The sequence below is a fragment of the Alligator mississippiensis genome, chromosome 1 (assembly GCF_030867095.1).
Source record: "Alligator mississippiensis isolate rAllMis1 chromosome 1, rAllMis1, whole genome shotgun sequence".
Classification (NCBI taxonomy): domain Eukaryota; kingdom Metazoa; phylum Chordata; order Crocodylia; family Alligatoridae; genus Alligator; species Alligator mississippiensis.
The window spans coordinates 193,208,541-193,225,244 of NC_081824.1; positions in this window are offsets into that span (position 1 = coordinate 193,208,541).

The window sequence follows — 16,704 nt, forward strand, 5'->3', positions numbered from 1 at the left end:
ACTCTTCAGTTTGGAAAAGAAATCTGAGAGGGGATTAATAGATGCTAGGGTCAGAAGGGACTTCAACAGATCACTGAGTCCAACCCCCTGCCTAGGCAGGAAAGAGTGCTGGGGTCAGATGACCCCAGCCAGATGCCTATCCAGCCTTCTCTTAAAGACCCTAAAGGTAGGGGAGAGCACCATATCACTTGGAAGCCCATTCCACATTTTGGCCACCCTTACTGTGAAGAATGTTTTCCTGATACCTAGCCTAAATCTGCTCTCTGTCAGTTTGTGACCATTGTTCCATGTTACTCCAAAAAGGCGCCCTAGTCAACAGAGCATCTCTGATCCCTTGCTGTGTGCCCCTTATGAATTTGTAGGCAGCCACAAGATCACCTCTCAGCCTTCTCTTGGGGAAGCTGAAGAGGTCCAGGTCCCTCAGTCTCTCCTCAAAGGGCTTGTCCTGTAAGCCCCTAACCATATAAGTGTCCCTCCTCTGGACTCTCTCGGGTCTATCAACATCATTCTTGAAGTACGGCACCCAAAACTGGGTGCAGTACTCCAACTGCGGTTTGACCAATGCCACATAGAGGGGAAGTATCACCTCCTTGGTTCTATTTGTCATGCATCTGCTGATGCATGATAAAGTGCGGTTAGCTTTGCTGCTGATTTCATGACAATGACGACTCACGTTCATCTTGGAGTCCACTATGACTCTAAGGTCCCTTTCTGCTTCTGTGCTGCTGAGATGGTCAATTTCTAGCCAGTAGGTGTGCTGGATATTTTTGCACACGAGGTGGAGCACTCTGTACTTGTCCTTCCTGTACTGCATCCTATTGTGTACTGCCCACTTTTCTAACCTGTCCAGGTCTGCCTGAAATCATTCTCTACACTCGGGAGTGCGCACTTCACTCCACAATTTAGTATCATCCACAAACTTGGACAAAGTACACTTCACACCCACATCCAAGTCACTGATGAAGATATTGAAGAGTACAGGTCCAAGGAACGAACACCGCAGGATCCCACAACCCCCATCCTTCCAGGTCGATACTGACCCATCTACTAGCACTCTCTGGGTGCAACTGCTAAGCCAATTTGCCACCCACTGGACTGTGTAATCATCATGTCCTCTTAATTTATTTATGAGAATGGGATGAGATACCATATCGAAGGCCTTGCTAAAATCCAAGAAAATGACATCCACCTCTACTCCTGCATCTAAGCATTTTGTGACCCTGTCATAAAATGAAACCATATTGGTCAGGCATCATCTACCTGCTATGAAACCATGCTGGTTTCCCTACTGCATTATTTTTCCTGCTAGACTCCCACAAATATAATCCTTCATAATCTTTTCAAAGTCCTTTCCAAGGATGGAGGTGAGACTGACTGGCCTATAATTACTTGGATCCTCCTTCCCCCCTTCTCAAAAAGAGGGACCACATTGGCCCTTTTCCAGTCCTCCAGGACCTAACCCGAGCACCATGAGCACTCAAACAGCTGTGTCAGTGGTTCTGCTATGACACGGGCCAATTCCTTCAGTACTCTTGAATGAAGCTCATATGGGCCTGCTGACTTAAACACATCCAGTCCATGCAAGTGACTTTGATATGATAGAGGTCTTTAAAAATCAAGAACGGTGTGAACCAAGTGAACAAGGAACTGTTGTTCACCAAATCCCAGAATGCTAGAATGAGGGGGAACCTACTGAAATTAGGTGGTGACAGGTTTTAAACTAACAAGATAAAAAAAAAATGAACGCAATGTGTAGCTTTAGCTAACTTACAGAAGTTAACTAAAGCTATTAGTTAACTTACAAAATTCATTGCCATTGGTGGCAGAGGCAGCAGAAAGCACAGCTAGGTTTCAAAAGGAACTGGATGAATTAATGGATGATAAATCTATTAACAGCTATTGAACAGAATGGTTGGAGACATTTCCTCTTGCATCTCTAAACCAGTAATGGTGGATACCAGGCAGGATATTGAATAGGGGATAGATCAATCTAGAGCTATCCAGTTTAATTCTCTCCCTCTATAGCATCCATTTCTGCTACTATTGAAGACAGAATACTGTGTTAATTGGTAGGGGTGTGCAAAATGGGCCATATTTGATTCAGATTCAGCTCAAATTGGGGGACTATGATTCGATTAGTTGATTCAGATCACTGTCCCGATTCAATTCAGCTGAATCTGAAGATTCAATGCTGATTCAGAGAATCAGTGATTTGGCCATAGACACAGCTTTAAATGTTTTTTCTACATACCTCGAGGTACCAGGTGTAGCTTGTGAGCACTGAGATGGTGGGGTGGATGGAGCGTCCCACAAGAGTGTGAGGGAGGGGCCATGTGTTTGGCAGCGGACCCGGAAGTGGACCAGGAGTACTTCCCCCCGCCATCCCACCCCCACTCACTGCTTAAGCAGGGATCCCTTCCTCCTCTCTCCCACAGCACGGACTGTAGCCAGCATGTGGTATGCTAGCTATTGTTGAGACGTTTCTGTGTAAGGCAGATAGGACAGTGTCCACTTAGGGCTTTTTGGAGCTAATCAACAGGTCAGCTGGTAATGCCCCTTCATTCTTTCCTTTGGAAAAAGTCGTTTAAGAGGATGTTGAACTAATGAGCAAGACTTTGTTTCCTGATGGGGTGCTAAATGCTGATAACAGAGCTGATAAATGCTCTGTTATCAAGAGCAAAGATTGAATCAATTCAGGCTTAGGCATTTTGAATGTCTGTCCTTAGCCTTATGGATGTTACTAACTTGATGAATAGACAGTAAGTTATGGATCATTACAAGAACTAATCATTCACAAAATATTGTGTGGTAAATACACCTACAGAAATCAAAAGACATCTCATTCTTGATAAGAAATAAAAGAGGGAGGCGCAGAAAAATCTACTTAAACATAATTGCCACTGGAGATAAATACAATTCCTGTCATGTGGAAAACATGATATAGGTAAAAGCTGAATAGATTCTGAGAGATGGGTAATTTATCTTGCAAACTCTCTGTAGATAACTGTGATTTTTCTGTAAACATTTCAGCACAGACTTTTGAACATCAGGTCTCTGCATGTATTTGTTATTTTCTACATATCAAGAAACATAAGCCTATTTTATAGCACCATCCTCTTTCTTCACTGCTGCCTACATTTGTGGTTTAATGGGGTGCTATTTGTGGCACTGATAATCAACAGTTCTAATAGTTACTTTTCAGTTCACTAGCCAAACTGGAAAAATATCATTTATTTTCAAAGTAAACACATAATTTTAACTGTAATTTGAGGTGAGGGACAATTATTTACCTTAAAAAATAAATTTAGGAAAACTTCTAGATGAAATATTGTTTCAACATGAGAAATAAAAAAAGTTGTGTTTTAAAAACTAAATAATTAGTCTTCCTTGATATTTCTTCTTTGTTTCATCCAAAAAAAAAAATAAAAATCTGATATAAAGTATTTCATTACCCATTTCACTGAATACCACAATTATCACAATGCTTATGCAGCTGTTCCCTACATGTCATCACTGTTGAGGTGATGCTCGGGGGTACACATGCACCCCCTGAGAGCACTGGTGCATCCCCTGACTGGCCAGTTCCAGGAGTAGCTGCAGTCTGCAGGATTGCCGCAGGATCATCCATCGCACACGCACCACTCCCCCCCAGCCACAAGACTAGTTTCAGGAGGGTCATGTGCCCCCCTGACTAAGGTGGCACAAGTTGCCCTTGCTCAACAACAATATTTTTCAGAAGATACTACTGATACCAATGAATTACAGCTCAAAATAAACTTCTTGTATCCATAAGTGCTGTTCATTTGAGCCTGTATTTTCTTCACTTTGAGGTTTAGATTGGGACATACAGTGCAGCAAAGGATGCCCAATTCACGTTCCTCATTCTTAATGGAATATTCCTATTAAAGAAGCAAGATTGGTGTAGTGAGGTGATATATTTTACTTATGTGCCAATTATGTAGTTGGGTATTCAGTGCATTAAATGACATATATCATATGATGTGATAGGTACATGTAGGATCCATAGACTATGTGCTATACCTCATCTAATGCACCAAATGCCTGTGTTATGACCTCCCACAAAAGTGCTAAAGAACAGAAACACCCAATCACCAGTACATGGTTCACAGAACAACTACACCATTTCTGACCTCATAGTCCTTGCCTTCAAAGGAAATTTACACAAGACCTTCAGCAGACAAGTCTGGCAATAGAAATCCACAACTTTATCAGACGTCAAAACCTATACAGAGCCATTGGTTTACACTATCAGAAAAATAACTCAAATTGTCAACTAAGCAACCAAGGACTCCATACATACTATAGCCAGTAGTGTAACTAAGGATGGGCATGGGTGAGAAGGGCACCTCCCCTGGATGCCAAGTTAAGAAGGGCACCAAAATTGCTTCCCCAACCCCACAGAGTCCACACTCTGGCAGAAAGAGAAGCTCCATGGTTTACCTGTGCCAGAAACTCCAAAACTATCCCACATGCTGCTCCTTTAAGGGTAATACCCAGTGTGGTGGCAGTAGCAGCAGGAGGTGTGAACTGTTTTGGAGTTCCTGGCATGAGTATGTGGTGAGGCTGCTCTTGCTTCTGGTGCACTCCCCCTCCCCCCACCCCATGCTTTCCAGCAGGATTTACTCAGGGCACCAACTCTACTTGTTACACCTCTGACTATAGGTGAAATTCTGCTTTCTTTTTCAAACCTGATTACAACTGGTTTGTAAGGGGTGTAAGTAGGCCCAGACAGTGGCAGTGGATAGGGGATGCACGTGCACCCCTGACAGCCAGCACTCCCCACTTAGGTGATGCCCTGAGAGTGGCAGCCAGGGAGTGGGGGCACCAAGAGAAGGGCCTCTGGCATTTCTGTGTCTGCACAATCTGCCACGGGGGACACCCCCCCCCCCCCCGGTTGGCAAGATCAGCCATGGGGGGAATGCCCCCTGGTTGCTGACTGGCTGCAGGGGGGGGGGGGGGGGCACGTACTCCCCTGACTCAGGTGGCACCAGTCACCCATGGGCCCAGATGTTGGTTCTATAGTTAAGAATAATTTCTCAGTCCTATAACAGATTCACACATGATTCATCACCCATTTCCTGCAGTTTATTAAACTCTGTTCACACGGCTCTGAACATGTAAATAAGTTTCTATTTTTGCCCTTCCTGAATCAAACTACCTCAAAATGCCCCAAATGGATAAGCGAATGGGTATTTTGTGTCCTTTCTTAGACTGTGTCATTAATATCTATAGCATTGGGAAGACGGGAGAGTTTTTTTCTTTACAGTGGGCATGATACATTATATAACATGTAGACACCTAGCTTCATCTGCTTTAAATTGTACCATGTTTGTAAAATTTGTTGCCTAATGATGCACACAGTTCTTACCTAAATGGAGTATTTGTAAAGGAGCAAATCCTGTCCCTAATTGTCCCCACCCAACAAAGATATTCAAAGGTAGATGAACTGAGGTGAGTTCTCTGCAGTGGACATGTTTTCTGGCACTTCACATGGACTCTTGTGCCCCTCAGAGTACAGCTGCATTGGGGCTCTTTGTGCCTTGGCAAAGGGGATACTTGTGGAGCAGGAGCAGCCATTTTATTGCTTGGATATACTATCCAAACACGGATTTAGAAGGTTTAGAGATACAAGTAAAGAAGGCTTCACAGCTCTGTTACTACAATAGTGGGCACAAAGCAATTGTTACCTTGTGAGGAATCTGCCCCTGCCCTCAATAAACTTATGTATTTAGAAACAGTTGATCTTTCATGTTTTAAAGTATATATTAATAGCAACAATTATAATAATAATAATCCTTATCTATGAGAACACAGAACAGTCCTACTATAAATCTATAACTTTGAAAAAATACCCCAAACTGTAATGGCCTTCTTGCTTTCCTTTAATTTCAGCAAATTCTGTGGTCCTGTAGAGGCAAAGTTTATTGAAACATTTTGTGCTATTCCCCTTAGCAAAAGCATGGCCACACACACTACAGAAAAAGTTCCTCTACTATTTTTATATGCCTTTTCTTTTTCGCAACTGAAGAGATTGGTCCCAGTTTGCACTGATAGCTGTCAAAGAAAGCCAAAGCCAAGAATGTGTCTCTTTTAGTTCCAAAACTATTTTCGTGTCTTGCAAAGCCAAGGCTATCATGAAGACCAGCTCCAAACTCTCAGAAGAGGAGGCAGCTCCCAGTAACTTGTAAATGCAAACTATTAAAACGGATGCTTTTCATTTTATTTTACTTAATTTTATTCTGCAAATTTGTACACATTATTTTGTGCTCAGTTTGCAAACATGCTGGTGAACGTTCTCTTCGCAGTCAGTGGTTTCATACAGTGCTCGTATTAGATCTTTGAGTGGTTGAGAGGGGAACCAAACCATGTCATGTAACTGAGGCCAGAAAGAAAGGTCATTTTCTTCCCAGCACTTGTGTACCATACTATTATTAAAAACACATATTCTGATCTAGAAGCTCAAAAGCCCTACCAAATAAGCTAAAAGAAGTAAAACTTATAACTCACATTTGAGCAAATCTTATTTCATCCAGTAGCGAGCAGTGGAATACAGCCACTGCAATGGCCAGCCAATTACAGTACAAATATAGCTAAGAATAAATGCAGGTATTAGAATGACTTGTTCAAAAGCCTCCTTTAGTATTTTACACTTACAGTGTATAAGCTGTCTAGAAAATAAACAGTCAAGCAAGGAGAATCCTTGTTTTGGTGCCTGCATTTTTGTTGAAGTGTTTGCCTACAAGCATCTCCTGGCGCACTATTTATCTGAAAGCAGGCAAAGCTAGGGCCTTGGCAATTGTGTATGAATACATAGGAAGCAAACATCAAATACCTGTTTCTGTGGAATGCTATCCTACAGTCTCATTCTCATACAGCCTCATAACTACCATATCAGCTCACTGTAGACAGTCAGAGTCACTTATTGTAACTGCTGGTGCAATTGTGCAGGGTGTTACTACCTCTCCGACACTATGCAAAATAGGATCACATAAACTGGTGCAGATAAGCATTCCAACACAATAACCCCCAAATCAGCCAATACATAAATGGAACCTGAGGTTAGAGATTTACAAAATTCAGTTTTGGATTCTTTACATGTGAGAATATGTTTGGGCACTTTGAAGCGGTGTATTTGTAACTCTACTGGGAACAGGAAATACTAGTAACCTCACTTTGATATATTCATCCCAGTCTTGAAGGGGAGCAATTTGCCCTAGTTACATGTTTGCCACCAATTCCCTACTCAGTCTTTCCTTGTCAATCCAAGTTGTTATGGTTTATTACACACTCAAGAAGCTTTGAAAGTTAAAAGAGGGATGGTTCTTATTTGTCTGTTCCTGAAAAGTTTTCCTCGCTATCCTGTCAAAAAGTAGTTTGGAAGGCAGATTGTTGTATCATTTTTCATACAGGCTCCATCTGAAAAAGCACATTCACAGGAAATAATTTCTGGGGAAATGGTAACAGGCAAAAACTGAGAGAACTCACTGGACCCCCTGTCCTGTTTCAAGCTTTCCCAGCTGTCAGCCAGGTGTCTAGGTCTATTCATCACCGAGTGGATTAAAACTAAACTCTTACTACTAACTATTAATCACTAACAGATAACTTCTGTATCTCCTTTGTGGTTCAATGTCCACTCAGAAATCACAAAAGGAAAAGGAGTTAAATGTGGAACTACTCAAGATCCAAGAAACCACCACCCATGTGAAGAAGTCAAGGCATGTGTAAAAAGGCACTGTTGCCTTTTTAACAACAAAAGAATGTGAATGTTTTCCTGGTGTGAACATGTGGTTTCCTCCCCCGTCCCTCCCACCCCGCATTCCCACTACCCACACCAAAAAATATTTCTTCCTCTCTGATTCAAATAGTTTCCTAAACAAGGAAGATATCTTTTCTCCTTTCCAGCACTTTCAAAACTGCAGGAGACCTCCCTCTTCTTCCTACCTCAGATACAAGGACAATGATGGAAACATTTTATATGTCTGTCAAAGCTCATTATGGCTTTATTCCTGTTCCCACAGTTATCAGTAGAAAAAGTCTCAGTAGGCCTCCTAAGAACAGGATCTGATCTTTTTCTAGGAATCTCAATGCAATGTAGTTGCTTTAAGTTTATTTTCTTATTCATGCAGCTTATAAAAACCGTGTAAAAAGATATGATTGTAAAGGAGCATCACATCAATTTTACCAAAACTCATCCATCACCACAAGGTCACTGTTTATCTTTCTCCCTTGCCTCAAAATTAGTGTCTTGATACAGTAAATTTTCCAGCTGTGTGTATCTGAGTGTTGTTGAAATCCCCTTAATGTCTGTTTTGATTTCATATCTCTATTATGCTCCACATGGCATGAGTCAAAAATCAAGTGTTTACAAAACCTGGGACCTTAGATATTGGTCCTCTACATTTGAATTGACTAGTGTACCATGTGTAATGCATTAATTTTCTGCAACTGTTTTGTTGAATAGTGCTTAGTGGTAAAAGGGCTAAAACCTATCAAGGGCAGGGTAATATTCCCTTCGTCAAAATATTGGCTCAGCTATCAGGAATGGATGCAATCTTCTTTTATATTTTCTCTTTAGAATATTGAAGCAGCCTAAAAAACAAAGAAGGAATCATTTTTGGTCAATTCAGATGACCTGTATAAAAATAAGCAAGCTGGTAACCATAGTCTGGTGAACAGGAACACTTATGAGGAAAAAGAATGATGTAGTTCCTTTATATATGAGACTTGATTCACTGCTGAGTTACACTGGTATAAACCTCTAATGGTCCAGTGGTGAATTGGGCCTGTATTTTCTAAAATACTTTGAAATCCTTCAGGATGTCAAACTAAAAATGCAACATACCATAAATGCTACCAAGGTCATATTGCACCTTTAGCCTGTTTGTAGTTGCTCATAGGTTTTTGAAAAACTCTTCATTACCTGAAGCCAAAGCTGTGTAGAATATCTGAAGAATAATTGAAAAAAGAAAGAGAATTTGAAAAGACAATGCATATAGTATTTGCTGCCAATTTCAATTTAAGCACTTCTTTTATAGAAGCTATGTTCCCTGTAAATCTCAGAGTCAGGTCCAATGCCCATTCAAGTTAACTAAGTGACTTGTATCCCTTTTGGCAGGTTTTGGACTGGGTCCATAGTTCATAATCCAGGGAATAAAATGGATGTGCTTTCTGGCATACTATTACAGGACTAGAAGACATGTTGATTAACTGCTTCTGTGATTGGGGGGTGGGGGGGTAGAGGTGGGGGCTCACAAAGTCCCTCATAACCAGGGCAGCAGAAAATAGAATATAGCCCATGATAAATACAAGGTGAGGAAAATTATACTGCTTGTAAGAGCCAGACCTATTTCCTGTCTTCGCTTGGAAGCTAAACTTTTCAACTTGGCCATCGCATGAACATAGTTTGCTTATTATTAATGGCTCATCATGCAGAATATCAAATTCTAATGCTCTCTATGCATCCAAAATTTTTCATGGACTATTTGATAAACTATTTAGCCCTCATCTAGACTACTGTGTACAGTTTTGGGCTCTGCATTTTAAAAAGGATATGGAGAAGTTAGGTCCCAGAGGTGGAAACAGTAATGATAAAGGGCTTGGAAGGCAAGCCATACAAAGAGAAAGTGAGGGAAATAGGCATGTTCAGCTTACAGAAAAGGTACTTAAGAAGGAAAATGATAGCAGTCTTCAAATACCTGAAGGGCTGCCATAAATATGAAGGAGAATGCCTGCAATGATTAGGATACAGACCAATGGCTTGAAGTTGCAGAAAAGTAGGTTTAGGCTGGATGTCAGGAAGAACTTCACTGTTTGAACAGTGAGGCAGTGGAATAAACCACTTAGGGAAGCAACTGAAATTCTGTCATTGGATATGTTCAAGAAGAGGTTGGATAAGCATTGGTCAGAGATGATCTAGACATAGTTATTCCATATACTATACCAGTGGTTTTCAACCTGTGGTCTGCAAACCCCTGGGGGTCTGCAGACAATGCCCAAGGGGTCCACAAAAGATGACTATGGTCAATCAAAACTGTGAATGCCCACACTTAAAATGAGTGACCACACCTCCATTTGAAATTTCCAAAGGGTTCCACAACTTGATTCAAATTTTTTAGAGGTTTGCCAGTGAAAAAAGGTTGAAAACTACTGTACTATGTTATGGGTATTTCCCATGCTTTTGCACTTTGCAGGTTGCCACTACTGAAATATATCTAAATGTGGGCTGGGATACAAGAAAAGTTTAACACAATATGGCAACACTTCACAGTTCTCAGAGAATATCCTACATTGCTGCCATATATGACTCAAGCTCAGGGAAAATGGTAAAAGTTGGAACACAATAATCCAAATTGAAATCTGGGTAAACCAATTTAATATCCCCCTGAAAGATGGAATGAAATTGCTAATGATAAGTGGTATGGTCTTTCAAATAAAGTAGAATAGCGTGCCTTTTGCTACTATGTTATATAAATAACTTCTAGACTGAAAAAATACTGGGTTTATCACCTATTGAATCAATCAAGCCACTGCAAAAGGCTTTAACAAGCAGGCATCCCAGGGCAATCTCAATATAGGCCCGTCCACTTGTTTCCAAGCTAGCCACTCATCCATCTTGTCTGCCATGCCTTGATGTTCTGATTATGTGATGTTAATCAGGTGGGAGGCTGCCCTTTACCTGCCGTGGTGACAAAGGCCTCTGTCCACACTCCAACTTTCACTTGACATGTCCCATGCCTCACAGATGTTTCCTGGCCTAACACCCGGCCTCATCATCATTGTGGCCTAACACCTGGCCTCATCATCATCTCTACATATACTGGGCTTCCAGCCCCATCCCTGGGCCTACTAGCCCCATCCTCTGGCTCCAGGCCCTGTTCTTGGACTTCAAGCCCCAGTCCTTATATACCATAGCTGGTCTTGTTCCCCAATCAGGCATTAGTGCCTGATTGGGATTACAGCCAGCTGTAGTCTCCCTGTCTGCTACCTATGCCCCTGTAGGTAACAGAGCACCCTGTGATCTGTTACAAAGGCCTATTTAAAATACCATTCCAAAATTGGGGTGTGTGTCTATGGCTGCTACTTCTTTTCCTTCACTTCCCCCTAGAAGCTGCATGGAGGGAGAGGCATAATCCAGTAGGGGCAGATCCAGGTGCGGGGTACAGTGGTACAGTCACATCCTACTTTGATTTCTGCTCCACCCAAAATTTAAAACCAACTGTCAGGCCATAGAAGTGGCATTTTATACAGGCAGAACTGAGGGAGTCATTTGGCTTCATGGTTCATTGTAACCTACCTTATTCCCAGTAAAGGCTCTTCACTCCACAGATGTACTTGACCCTCTCTCCTTCTAAAAGGCGTTAATGTTTCGATAATCAAGCTGTCCTTTCTTTACAATATTACTATGTGTTAGCTAATTTTTGTCTCTTGTCTCCTGTTTCACAACCCTGCAGAACCATTCTTTGCTCTTTTCAAAATCTTAGATGCACCCATGGAGTTCAGTTTTCAGTAGCAGCTGCATTTTTAGCTTTTTCCTGAGTAGCCAAGAACTGCTGACAATTCAGGCTTGAAAGGGTTAAAACACTTTTGCTCAAGCAGGAAAGGGGCGGGGGGTAAATGAGCTGAGCTGAGCTGAGCTGAGGCTCATTCCTGCTCTATGCAGCCAGAACTCTGGAAAAAGCATTTTTCTTCATTTTGCCTTTCCAAAGCAAGGTGCGTACCTTATTGGAGGAAGGGAGAAGTGGTATGCAAAACAATACAGTATTTGTAAGAAGCTGAATGCATACTCCACTTTCCTCTTAGTGGCTGCTCATATTCATAGTCCATCATCATCTTCAGTATATCTAAATAGAACCTTTAAGTGTTTTTGAGGGTTGCCTACTGTTAACGTATATATAATAGATATAAATAACAAAATTGTCAGGAAAGGCTAAGGGAAGGGGTCCCCACCCCTACTGGCACAAACTTTGTTTTGTTTTCTTAATGAATGATGCCTTATCTCTCCCCTACTGAAAGATTTGGAAGCACTTTTGGGTTGGAAGCAGCATGCAACCCCTAACAATAAATGGCCTTGTAAAACTGAAATGAAAAAATCCTCTTGAACTAATGAAAAGCTTATTAATAAAAAGAGAGACTTTTTCCTCCATTGGTCTCATTTTGGCAACATGCAAAACTAGAGCAATGTGGCCTACTATCTACTATAGGAGGAAAACTCCCATGCGATTGAAATGAGAGTAAGACTCATAATCTTAATTGTCAGTGCATATGCAGTAAAACAGCAGAGGGCCAATTGCAGCTTGTTATACCCAGGCAATCCAGTTAGACTCAAGGGGTGAAAGTGAGAGCAGCATTTGGTCAAATAAATGTATTTAGTAGAAACTGTGCCAAGAAAAAAAGTCTCCACAGAACTCTCAGCTGTGTCAAAGGAAATATCTTTCTGTTTTCTTTTGGAAGGATCAAGATCAACAAGATGTTCTTGGGAAGTATTTGTGTACATATTAAAAATCACAGAAATCTCCTCATACCAAATATGACTCCCATCTAGATACAGGGGGCATTTATAGATGTGTTCCGGGGGGGGGGAGGGGGCTTTAATTAGAGTGGCTCCAAAAGCCTCTCTAATTAAAGCACCCAGAGTGTCACATGTATCAGTGTCCCTGTGCTGAAAAATGGTGGCGGGGGTGCTTTAACTAAAGCTCATTGAATGAACTTTAGTTAAAGCACCCCGCCGCCATTTTTCAGACTGGGGATGCTGGTACACGTGACGCTGGAGTCTGCTGGAGTGTGGTAATTACCACACTGCTGTAGACTTGATTAATTGAGTCTGCTCTAATGGGCTGTAATTACAGCGCATTGGAGCAGCCACACCGTGCATCTATAGGAGCCCGAGAATTCTATTCTCTTCCACTACCACTCCCCTCCTGCCTACCCCCAGCTCTCTGCCTCACTCCCACAGGAGATTTCCCTATCCTTCCCAAACATCCTCTCCAAGCCCACATTTATATTTGCCACATAAAACAACATAGCCAAATATAGTTATGTTTCACATGTCCAACCATAAATAACTGGAAAAACTCAATCCAACTTTCTTTAGAATACTCCAGCACCAACATCTCCTTTTTAGACACAATGATCAGTATCCAGAAGGGTAAAATACACCGAACCTCGCCAACCTCATCACCAGAAGCAAACTTCCTCAGCCCCAGAACACACCAAAAGGATCCAGACCGTGCCATGACAAGAAATGCAAAACCTGCCCCCACATCTCCACCACCTCCACTATTACTACTCCCCACAACAGAGCCATCAGCATCCCAGGATCTTACAGCTGCACCTCCAGAAATGTAATATACCTCATCCAATGCACCAAATGCCCTGATGGAAGATATGTAGGAGAGACCAGACAACAACTGTGCACTAGAATGAACGCACACCAGAAATCTATCAAAGACAGAAACACCCAATTACCGGTGGGGGCACATTTCTCACAGGAGGGCCACTCTCTCTCCAATCTCTCAGTCCTGATCCTCAAGGGAAACTCACACAACACTTCCCAGAGACGAGCCTATGAGCTCCATTTCATCAACCTCCTGGATACTAGAGGTCATGGACTAAACATAGACATTGGATTTTTGATACATTACAATCTGCCTGGCAACTGACTCCCCAGCCCAGCCCCTGGCTTCTTTACTTTTCATTCCATCCAGGAAGAGCACACACCAACTGCTGAAACTTCCTTAGCCTGAAGAAGGGTTTATGAACCTGAAAGCTTGCTTAATAAATATTCTCCAACTATTTGGGTTGGTCTAATAAAAGGTATCAAATTCACCCAAGGAACCTTGTCTGCCTATGTCCTTAGACCAACACGGCTACAACCTAAACCCCTGGAAAAACTCAACACTTTCAAAAGCAAAAGTGCTAGTGAAATAAATAGTCACTGAAAGTCAGCATCAGTTAGACACCTCACTTCTGTGTCTTTGATAATTCCTCCATCCCCCTTTTTAAGGACAAACAAAAGAGGATAAGATAAAAATTGTATAATTTGCAAGAGGCAATGATCTCAAAATTAACCTCCAATCACATTTTTATTTAGATTTAAACTAATGCATTAAGTCACAGGAGTACAAATATGGATCTCTCCCAAAGTCTATTAACTTTAATACAAAAAAACCATACACTGGCTTCAAAGGACTTTGGAACAGGTCCTATAGATAAATAACATGTCATCCTGGGACATAGTGTTTGTCACTGAAAAGATATCCTATCTGTGGGTTGTTTGTTTATTGTAAGCTGTTCCGGGTTTTTTTTAATAGGATGGAATATAAATATGATAATAAATACGGTAAATAAATGAATAAAGAAACAAATAGAAGTGTTATGAGGAATATTAATTGTATTTTAAAAAATAATTCCCTCCTTCTGTAGTGACAGAAGTTATAATTTAGAGATACTTCCTAATATGAGACAGAGGGAGTTGGGAATTGGGAGATAGTCCGTCAGTTAGTTAGTCAGTTCTTCTCATTCATTGTATGCTGAATTTATTGAACCTAGTGATCACTACATGAAGTCAGAAGAGGTGAATGAAAAATGACTTGAAATAATTTGAGTTCCAAATTGAAAAACAAGCTGGAAACCGAGAGCAAACAGAACAACGCAGCCCCATGGAAGGACAAGGGCCACTGCAAGCAATCTTCCTGCACAGTTATAATCTAAGTAAAAGGACTGTTAGTCATGGAAATTTTTCAACCCCACCTGCTTCACTATTGTTGCACAATGTAGAAGAAAACTGAAAGACTGTAGAAAACAGTTTTCATTAGGGAATCACCATTTAATGAGGATGTTTCTAGTGAGGCTCTGCAGGAGTCAGTATGAGGCCCAACATTATTAAATATTTTTTTAATCAGTGATCTGGAAGTAAATCGAAAAACTGCTGCTTATAAAATTGTAGATGAATGAAAAACAAATAACAAGGAAGATGCACAAAAATACAGTGTGATCTGGATTATTTTGCAAGTTGGATCCATTCTAATAGAATGGATTATAACATCACCACACACAGCTGCAGGGCCACATCAGAGCCCTTGACTCCAATATGTTCCCTTGGCTGGGAGTAGTGGCAGGACAGGGCTCCCAGACTTTGGGGCACCGCTGAAGTCAAGGGTTTGACACCCGCTTTCCACTGTTCTTCTGTAGCTAGGAGCCCTGTCAGCTGATCCTCCAACCTCAAGGCGTGCATGGTGGCACAGCTGGGAGCCTTGATCAGCCGACAGCTCCCAGCCCCAGGAGCACATGGTGTGCCCCTGCACCTGGGGAATCAGCTGACAGGGCTCTCTGCTCAAGCGGAATATGGTACATTCCTGTGGCTGTAAACCCCGATCAACTGATAGCAATGGGCCTTGGGTTGCATGGTGCTTTGCTGGGGCTGGGACCCCAAAGCAGCTGAAGGGGGCTCCCAGTTGGTGGGGCCCATAGTGCTTCCCCGTAGCCAGGAGTCCCATCAGTTAACTGGAGGCTTCCAATGATCATAGCCTGCTACTTACTGGTGCAGCAAGAGCCCAGGATCAGGATCCCAGGCTCCTTCTGCACTGGCAATATACTATAATGGGATCTGATGCTCATCCCACAATCATGCCTCCTGCCATGCATGTGCACCAAAATCTAGGGACTGTGGAGGCTTGTCTATAACTCCATAAATAATGGTTATTGTTAGTTCTTCTCATTCACGTATGCTGGTGCTTACTGAAACCCATGATCACATGGTGTCAGCAGTGGTGAATGAGAAAAAACCTGAGAGAATGAGATCCAAAGTGAAACAGAAGTTGGAAACTGTGTGGAGCAACAAGGCCACATGAAAGGACAAGGGTAAGCAATATGCCTGCACAGTTTAAGGACAGGTAATCCTTAAGCTGTGCAAATGGAAGTTTTGAAACCTCCACCTCTGTTTCTATTGTCAGACAATGCAGCAGAAAACTGGAGAACATTCACACAAAGGTTTGAGTGATACCTAGCAGCCACAGGGGGAGAAGACAAAGATGACAAAGTGAAGTCCTCAATCTTCCCACACATTGTGGAGGAGGCGGCCCTGGCTGTTTTTAATGCCTTTACCTTTGCAAAAGGCTGAAACATATAGTTAAGTGTAATACTGTCCACATTTGAGGAGTACTGCATGCCAAAAATGAGATCCTAGAAAGGTACAGATTTATATGCAGACAAATAGCAGGACAGGGTATGGTTCAGTATGTTACTGAACTAAAGAGTCTGAGTAAGAACTGTGATTTTAGGAACCTGACTAATTTTCTGATTAGAGTAGTTTCTCCCAACCAGGGTGCCATGGAATATGGCATGCAATGTTAGTGCTCTTAGATGTGCAAACATGATTCACAAGATAAACCCAGAAATTTCAAACCAATTAGTGCTAGATACATATTTTTACCTGTTGTGGTCATTCCCAATTCTTTGCAACAGAAGAATTGCTCTATTATTTTTCCATAGTCAAAAAATGAGAGAAAGTTAGGAGCTGGCATTTTATGAGGGGTGCCTTGAATTTAATGAGTGCCTAAGGTCTAAAAATTTTGAGAACCACTGAATTAGAGATATGATTATTTGTGGCATGGCAGGCACTGCATTACACGAAATGCCATTGCATAAGCAAATTGTCCCTAGAAAAGATTTTCCTAATATACAGAA